Here is a 6,951-nt window from a genome sequence, read left to right as displayed (position 1 = left end):
CTTGTTGGCTGATACATATTCACAGAATGAACAACACCAAAACCTTTGGGTTCCAGAAGTTCATTTTCTCTGATCATCCTTCTGCCTGTTAATGGGAAAGAAGAAGCAGAGAGAGCCTGGATGAGTTGAAGATGTTATATCAGGTTGAGTTGAACATTTTTTTACTAGTATGCTGAATGGCTCTGTTAATTATGCGTATTTGAAAACTTCTCTTTCAATTTCTCAGTTTTCATTGGTGTTGCAAAGAAAAGAATTTTTTAACAGAAGAGAAGAAGAAGAATAGAAGAAAAATAGATCCAGAAGAAGAAGACAGTTTTTATTTCAATCACATCTCAATTACAGGAGTTAAGCTCAATATATGAGCTTACATAAAACAGAACAGCTAATCGATTCCTTATAGAAACTAACTAATTTGTTCTCCTCACGCCACGTATACAATTCCTAAACAGAATAACTTCTTTCCTGCTTTTATTAGAATGCTACACTCACTAAAATCTTCAACATCTCACTTGTTCATTTTAACCAAAACGCCATCGTATCTTCTGTTTACACAACAACTTCGCATCAATACCCCCCCTCTTAGCTTTCCTTGTCCTCAAGGAAAAAAATTGGAAATCGAAGCTTCATCTCTTCCGCAAACTCCCAAGTAGCATCAGCAGGAGAATGTCCCTTCCAATGAATCAATAATTGCATAAAGCGGCATTTTGGCGTTTAACTATCCTCTTGTCCAAAATAGCCTGAGGGTAGGCTGAAACCAGTGATGGTAAGGGAGGTAACTGTGAAGATGCATGAATAGTGGCAGAAGCTGGTCTTAAGAGGGACACATGGAAAACATTGTGAATTAGAGCTTCAGGAGGCAATTGAACTTTATAAGCAACTTTACCAACACGATCCAGAATAGGATATGGACCAAAGTAATTAGGTTGAAATTTGGCAAAACTAGAATTAAGAGATTGTTGCTTGTAAGGGTGCAACTTAACATAAACCATATCACCAATAAATTCCCTGTCAGTTCTATGCTTGTTGGCCTGTTGTTGCATTCGATTACTAGCCCGATCCAAATGATGCTTCAGCAAATTGATAATAGCCTCCATATCCCGTAATAAAATGTCAACTGCCTCTACAGTTGAATCATGAGGAAAATATGGAATATGCACTGGTGGAGGAATTCCATACAAAGCCTGGAAAGGGGACATTTTAATGGTTGTATGGTAAGAAGTGTTGTACCAAAATTCCGCTAAGGAAAGCCATGAAGATCAGTTGTGAGGCATCTCTCCCACCATACACCGCAAGTAAGTTTCAAGGCATCTGTTGACCACCTCAGTTTGGCCATCAGTCTGAGGATGATAGGCTGTTGAATATTGTAATCCGACCCCTTGTAATGCAAATAGCTCCTTCCAAAAAATACTGAGAAAAAGGGAACCTCTATCAGTTGTAATTGTGTGTGGCAACCCATGCAACTTGTAAATATTATCAAAGAAAACTTTGGCAACTATAGCAGCAGTGTATGGGTGAGGTAAGGCTAGAAAGTGGCTATATTTAGTTAATCTATCTACTACCACCAATATCACAGACTTCCCCTGGGATTTAGGCAACCTTTCAATAAAGTCCATAGTCAAATCAGTGAAAATACTATGAGGAAGTGGTAATGGTTGCAAAAGCCCCGAAGTAGCTATAGCCTCATACTTGTATTGTTGACAAATAGCACAATCTCTAATGTATTGCCTCACAGCCTTAAGCATTCCCTTCCAATAAACTAATGCACTCATTCTTTTAAATGTAGCATGAACACCAGAATGGTCACCCAATGGAGAACCATGGAAAAATTTAAGTAGTTGCAACCTCAAGGAAGCATTATCCCCTACAACCAACTTCCCTTTTCTTCTTAAACAACCACTGATCCAATTATATTGAATGTGAGAAGAAGAATCCTGTTGTTTGGCAAGGATCAGAGACTGCAAATGAGGATCAGTTTGCCATGTTTGTTGAATCTGCTGTAGTAAATCAGCAGGTAATACAATAGCAGTAATAGCATAAATTTCCTCAGTAGCCATTCTAGAAAGAGCATCCGCAGCTGTGTTTTCTGGGCCTCTCTTGTAGACAATTTCATAATCAAACTGAAGCAATTTTGCTAGCCAAGCTTGCTGACTTGGAGTTGTCACCTTCTGCTCGACTAAATACTTGAGAGGTTGATGGTCCGTTCTAATGATAAAGTGCTTGGGAAGAAGATAATGCTCCCATTTCTTGACTGCAAACAAAATGGCAAGCATTTCCCTATCATATACTAATAAAGCTTGATTCTTTGGAGACAAAGCTTTACTGATATAAGCTATTGGATGACCCTCTTGTATAAGAACAGCACCAAAACCCCTTCCTGAGGCATCTGTTTCTACAACAAACACTTTTTGGAAATTAGGCAAAGCTAATACAGGTGCTGATATAAGTGCTTCCTTCAATTCATGAAAAGAAAATTGTGCTTGGTCAGTCCAATTAAAAGAGCTTTTCTTTAAAAAATCTGTGAGAGGCTTAGCCATATGACCTTATCCCTTAATGAATCTTCTATAATACCTAGTAAGGCCTAAAAACCCTCTGAGTTGTTTGACAGTAGTTGGTGTCTTCCAATTCTTAACTGCTGCAATTTTGTTTGGATCAGTATGAACACCCTGTGCTGAAATCAAATGTCCCAAATACTCCACCTGAGCAAAACCAAAGGAGCATTTACTTTCCTTGGCTACTAATTGATTGGCTCTCATAGCATTCAACACCTGTTGCAAATGCAAAATATGATCACTTTTAGTAGCACTGTAAATCAGAATATCATCAAAGAAGACCAAAACAAATTTCCTGAGAAATGGTCTAAAAATACTGTCCATAAGGCTTTGAAAGGTGGAAGGAGCATTCATTAAGCCAAAGGGCATGACAAGAAATTCATAATGCCCTTCATGAGTCTTGGAAGCTGTTTTTGGAACATCATCAGCATGCATTCAGATTTGCCAATACCCAGATTTCAAATCAATTTTCGAAAAGATTGTAGCATTGCCCAATTCATCCAAAAGTTCTTCAATAATAGGTATAGGAAATTTATCCTTTACAATAATATCATTTAGAGCCCTGTAATCAATACACATACGCCAAGACCCATCCTTTTTCTTCACTAGAACCACAGGACTTGCAAATGGGCTCTGACTATGCTGTATAACTCCAGTCTGCAACATTTCATCAATCATTTTTTCTATCACATTCTTCTGCATCACAGGATACCTGTATGGTCTAGCATTAACAGGTGCTGCACCTTCTTTCAATATAATTCTATGGTCATGACTTCGAGAGGGTGGTAACGTTTTAAGATCTTTGAAAACATCAGCATAGTCTTGGAGTGTTTGCTGTAATTCGGGCCAGGTAGAAACAGTAGCATGCAAAGCATTCAATTGAATTGGTTGCGAGGAATTCCAATATTCCTTATGCCACACAAGTTGCATTTAAGACACCTGATGGGATTGCTGCAATTTATGAATTTGCTTACTTACAGTCAACTCCAAGTAATGTTTATTCTGGCCTTGCAACACATATGCCTTATTATCAATCCAAAATTTCATTTGTAAAGTCTGAAAATTCCATGTTATTTCTCCCAAAGTAGCTAACCAACTAGCCCCAAGAATCAAATCATAGCTATCCAATGGTAGAATAAAAACTTCAGTAGTAAAAGTTTGATTTTGCATACACCAAGTAAATTCCTTACAAAAATGCTCACACTGTAGTTCTTGACCATTAGCAACCTCAACCACAACTCCAGTCACTTTCACCAATTCACATCCCACCTTTCTTGCTATATGTGAATCAAGGAAATTGTGAGTACTACCTGTATCAATTAGAACCTGCAAACTCCTTTTAAAACATGTTCCTGCAACACACATAGTCTGTGCTCTAGGTGTGCCTCTCATTGCATTAAGTGACATTTGCAACTCTTGCCCAGTCACAATTTCTTCCTCACAACCCAACATTTCTTCCTCATCATCACTCCCTCATCCACTCTAATATGCATAACAAAAGCTTGCCTCTTAGCACACTTATGCCCAGGAGTAAATTTTTCATCGCACCAAAAACATAGCCCTTTAGTTCTTTTTTCATTGAATTCCTTACTGGTTAACTCCTGTGGTTTCTTTGTGTCACGACCCAACCTATGGGCCGGACCGGCACTAGGACCTGGGCCAGCTTAAAGCCCCCGAGGACCGTAGTAAGCCTAACTATTCCTCAAATCCATAACCAGGCCCACAATTTAGACCCAATATGCATATAAGATAATTTAAATTAAACTGTTATAATTTCATTTCGGGCCAACTTAGCCCAGAAATTTTCAGAAAACTTAAAATTAGGGGAGCCCAGCTCAATCCTGTTACCTCATTTACAAACTGTTTAAATACCATACAAATCTTCATTTATAAATCTCAAAAATTTAATTTAACACAATTTCTAACAAGGTCCATACTATTACTAACACATGCGAAGTTCTAGATTTTAAATTTAGAAAAGATAGTAAAACAATTAAATAATCGACGTTAAACCTACGAGGAAGAAAACAGGTTGCTCTGTAAAATAACTCCTCCTGTGGCCTGGAAAAATATTAAACAGGAGTGAGCGTTCGACTCAGAGAGTAAAATATCAATTTTAACCATAATCTCTATAACTATCTAAAGCTAATGCACCCTGTAAAGTGAAATGCAACATCAACAATAATTGCACATCATAACATAAAAAAGGTAATTTGGAGCACTCACACACCCAGTAATATCAATCATAATATATAGGAGCTGATCCCCTATACAGCTCTCTTAAATCCAACCTGGTGCCAGCGAAGAACTCAAGCTCAAGCCGGACTTTCGCTTAATAAATCAAATCGGGGTCCCAGCGAAGAACTCAAGCCGTGACTACCCCCGAAGGATCGGGTCCCAGCGAAGATCTCAAGCCGTGTCTACCCGTCCTATCCATAGTCCACACCACATCACACGCACGCTAACGCACGCACACTGCTCCAAATTACCACAACAACATCCATGGCACTTTAACAGTTATGAATGCAACATAAATCGTGCCTAAATTTTAACTATATAGATATATACATATAAGTGATGCATGGGCATGCTTGAACATATAATAATATCGAAATTACAATTAAAATTAATATTTTACTCACAGTACACCGATGACTATTGTGGCTGCTGGATGCAGAAAAATAGCTGACCTCGATCACCTAATAATTAAATTATAAATTTATTAGTACTAAATCAAAATAAAACTCTAAAGAGGCAATAGACAGCCTAATTTATGCCGGAAATCCGGCAGAGTTTCCCCTATACCTAGGACCTACCCAACCTGCAAAAAAAGGCTCAAATAACACTTCTAAATTCAACTCATATCTCATCATCATTATATGGCCCCTCCTGGGCCCTCCAAACCAAGCAATACTCAAAACCTTAAAAATTACGTTTTAGTCCCTATAATTGACATTTTGTAAAAATCCACTCAAACATGCTCTAAAAATTCTAAAATTTTGTCCCGCGGTCCTTAATAATATTATAAGGCTATTGCAAAATGAATTGTAATTTTCTAATCACCCATGAATATTTTATTCAAGAATTTTACTCGATTCTATAAGTTTCCAACATCTAACATATTCTTAATTCAACCCAATTCAATATTCACATATTTAAACCTCCATCCTCAAGCTTCAACCAATTATATAAAATTTAATTATCTTAATTTCAAATAATCTTATATGCCCATATGCTAAAAATCTAACTAAATTCCATCTATATTTTTCAAAAATATTCTACAATCACTCAAAAATTCAACAAACACCATAGAATATCTTCAAATAATTTTACTTTCATCATATATTTTTCTTAGAATTTTTCTCCAATTTTTCCTGTTTAAAAAAAACACTGTATTTATGCTCCACAGACAGAGAAATAATAAAAATTGTCTTACCCAAAGTTTATCTGTGTCTCAAAAATTCCAAAAATTTATGAGGAAGCCTCTGGAAGTTGAATCATCTCCATAGCCCACCGGAGCCACCGCCGGAACCACCACGCACGATGGCCGGCCGCCGGTCGCCGGCGACATTTGCCGAATATGATCCTACCACCATGTTCCTCTCCTCTTTCTCAGTCCATAGGTGGTCTCGGATCATCGATCCAACGGTTGGATCGTCATAGATCTGACGAAAAAGCTTGAAAAACCCGAAACTTCTCTCCTCCATATCTCACTCATCCGACCTCCATTTGCTGCAAAATTGGTATCAAAAGAAAGCTCTCGGAACAAGCTTCTCAAGGCCACCTGAATCGCCTCGATCGGACGTCGGATGAAGCCGGAATCGTGTCGGAAAGCCGCTGCCCACTGTGCTCGCGTTTTCTCTCTCTTCTCCCTCTCTTGCCGCCGTTTCTGGTGGTTATGGCCGTCGCCGGAGGGTCGCCGGCCGGGTGGAGAGCTGCTTGGGAGTCACCGGTCGGTCACCGGAGAAGGAAGAAGAAGAAGAGAGGGGAGGAGAGGAGAGAAGGGAAAAATGGGGGGGGGGGTCGTTTTTGAAATATATATATATATATATATATATATATATATATATATATATATATATTTTAAACTTTGGCAGTGATAGTGGAAATCCACTGTCATACGCCAAAGTCTCATCATTTCATTTTTTTTTTTTCCTGGATGTTACACTTTGTGAAAGGTAATTTGGAAATGTTAGGTGTAGGTAGTAATCCAGGTTGGTCTTTTGGGCTTGGTATATTATTCTTGTGATTGCTAGTGGAATTAACAGGAGATGTGAAGGAAGTATAGGTCTTAACTGCAGGTTTGGGTTTGCTTTGGATTGCAGCAATAGTTATTTCTTGTAATTTGGCTAATGCATAAGTCTCAGCTAAGGTTTGGGGTTTGAACATCCTAACAGGCATC

The 6,951-nt window shown here is 38.3% G+C and overlaps 1 long non-coding RNA gene across 1 annotated transcript; it reads right to left on the bottom strand.

Moving 5' to 3' along the window:
* Positions 1-4,194: 4,194 nt before the first annotated feature.
* Positions 4,195-6,121, bottom strand: LOC131179978 (uncharacterized). The gene is made up of 3 exons (XR_009148986.1): positions 5,986-6,121; positions 5,192-5,248; positions 4,195-4,610 (listed from the first exon to the last, which is right to left on the bottom strand). It is a non-coding gene; the product is annotated as an uncharacterized LOC131179978 (long non-coding RNA).
* Between the last annotated feature and the right edge of the window lie 830 nt (positions 6,122-6,951).

Source organism: Hevea brasiliensis, chromosome 5, assembly GCF_030052815.1.
Source record: "Hevea brasiliensis isolate MT/VB/25A 57/8 chromosome 5, ASM3005281v1, whole genome shotgun sequence".
NCBI classification, from domain to species: Eukaryota; Viridiplantae; Streptophyta; class Magnoliopsida; order Malpighiales; family Euphorbiaceae; genus Hevea; species Hevea brasiliensis.
Note: the sequence above shows the minus strand (reverse complement) of the source record. Positions and strands in the feature narration are given on the sequence as shown.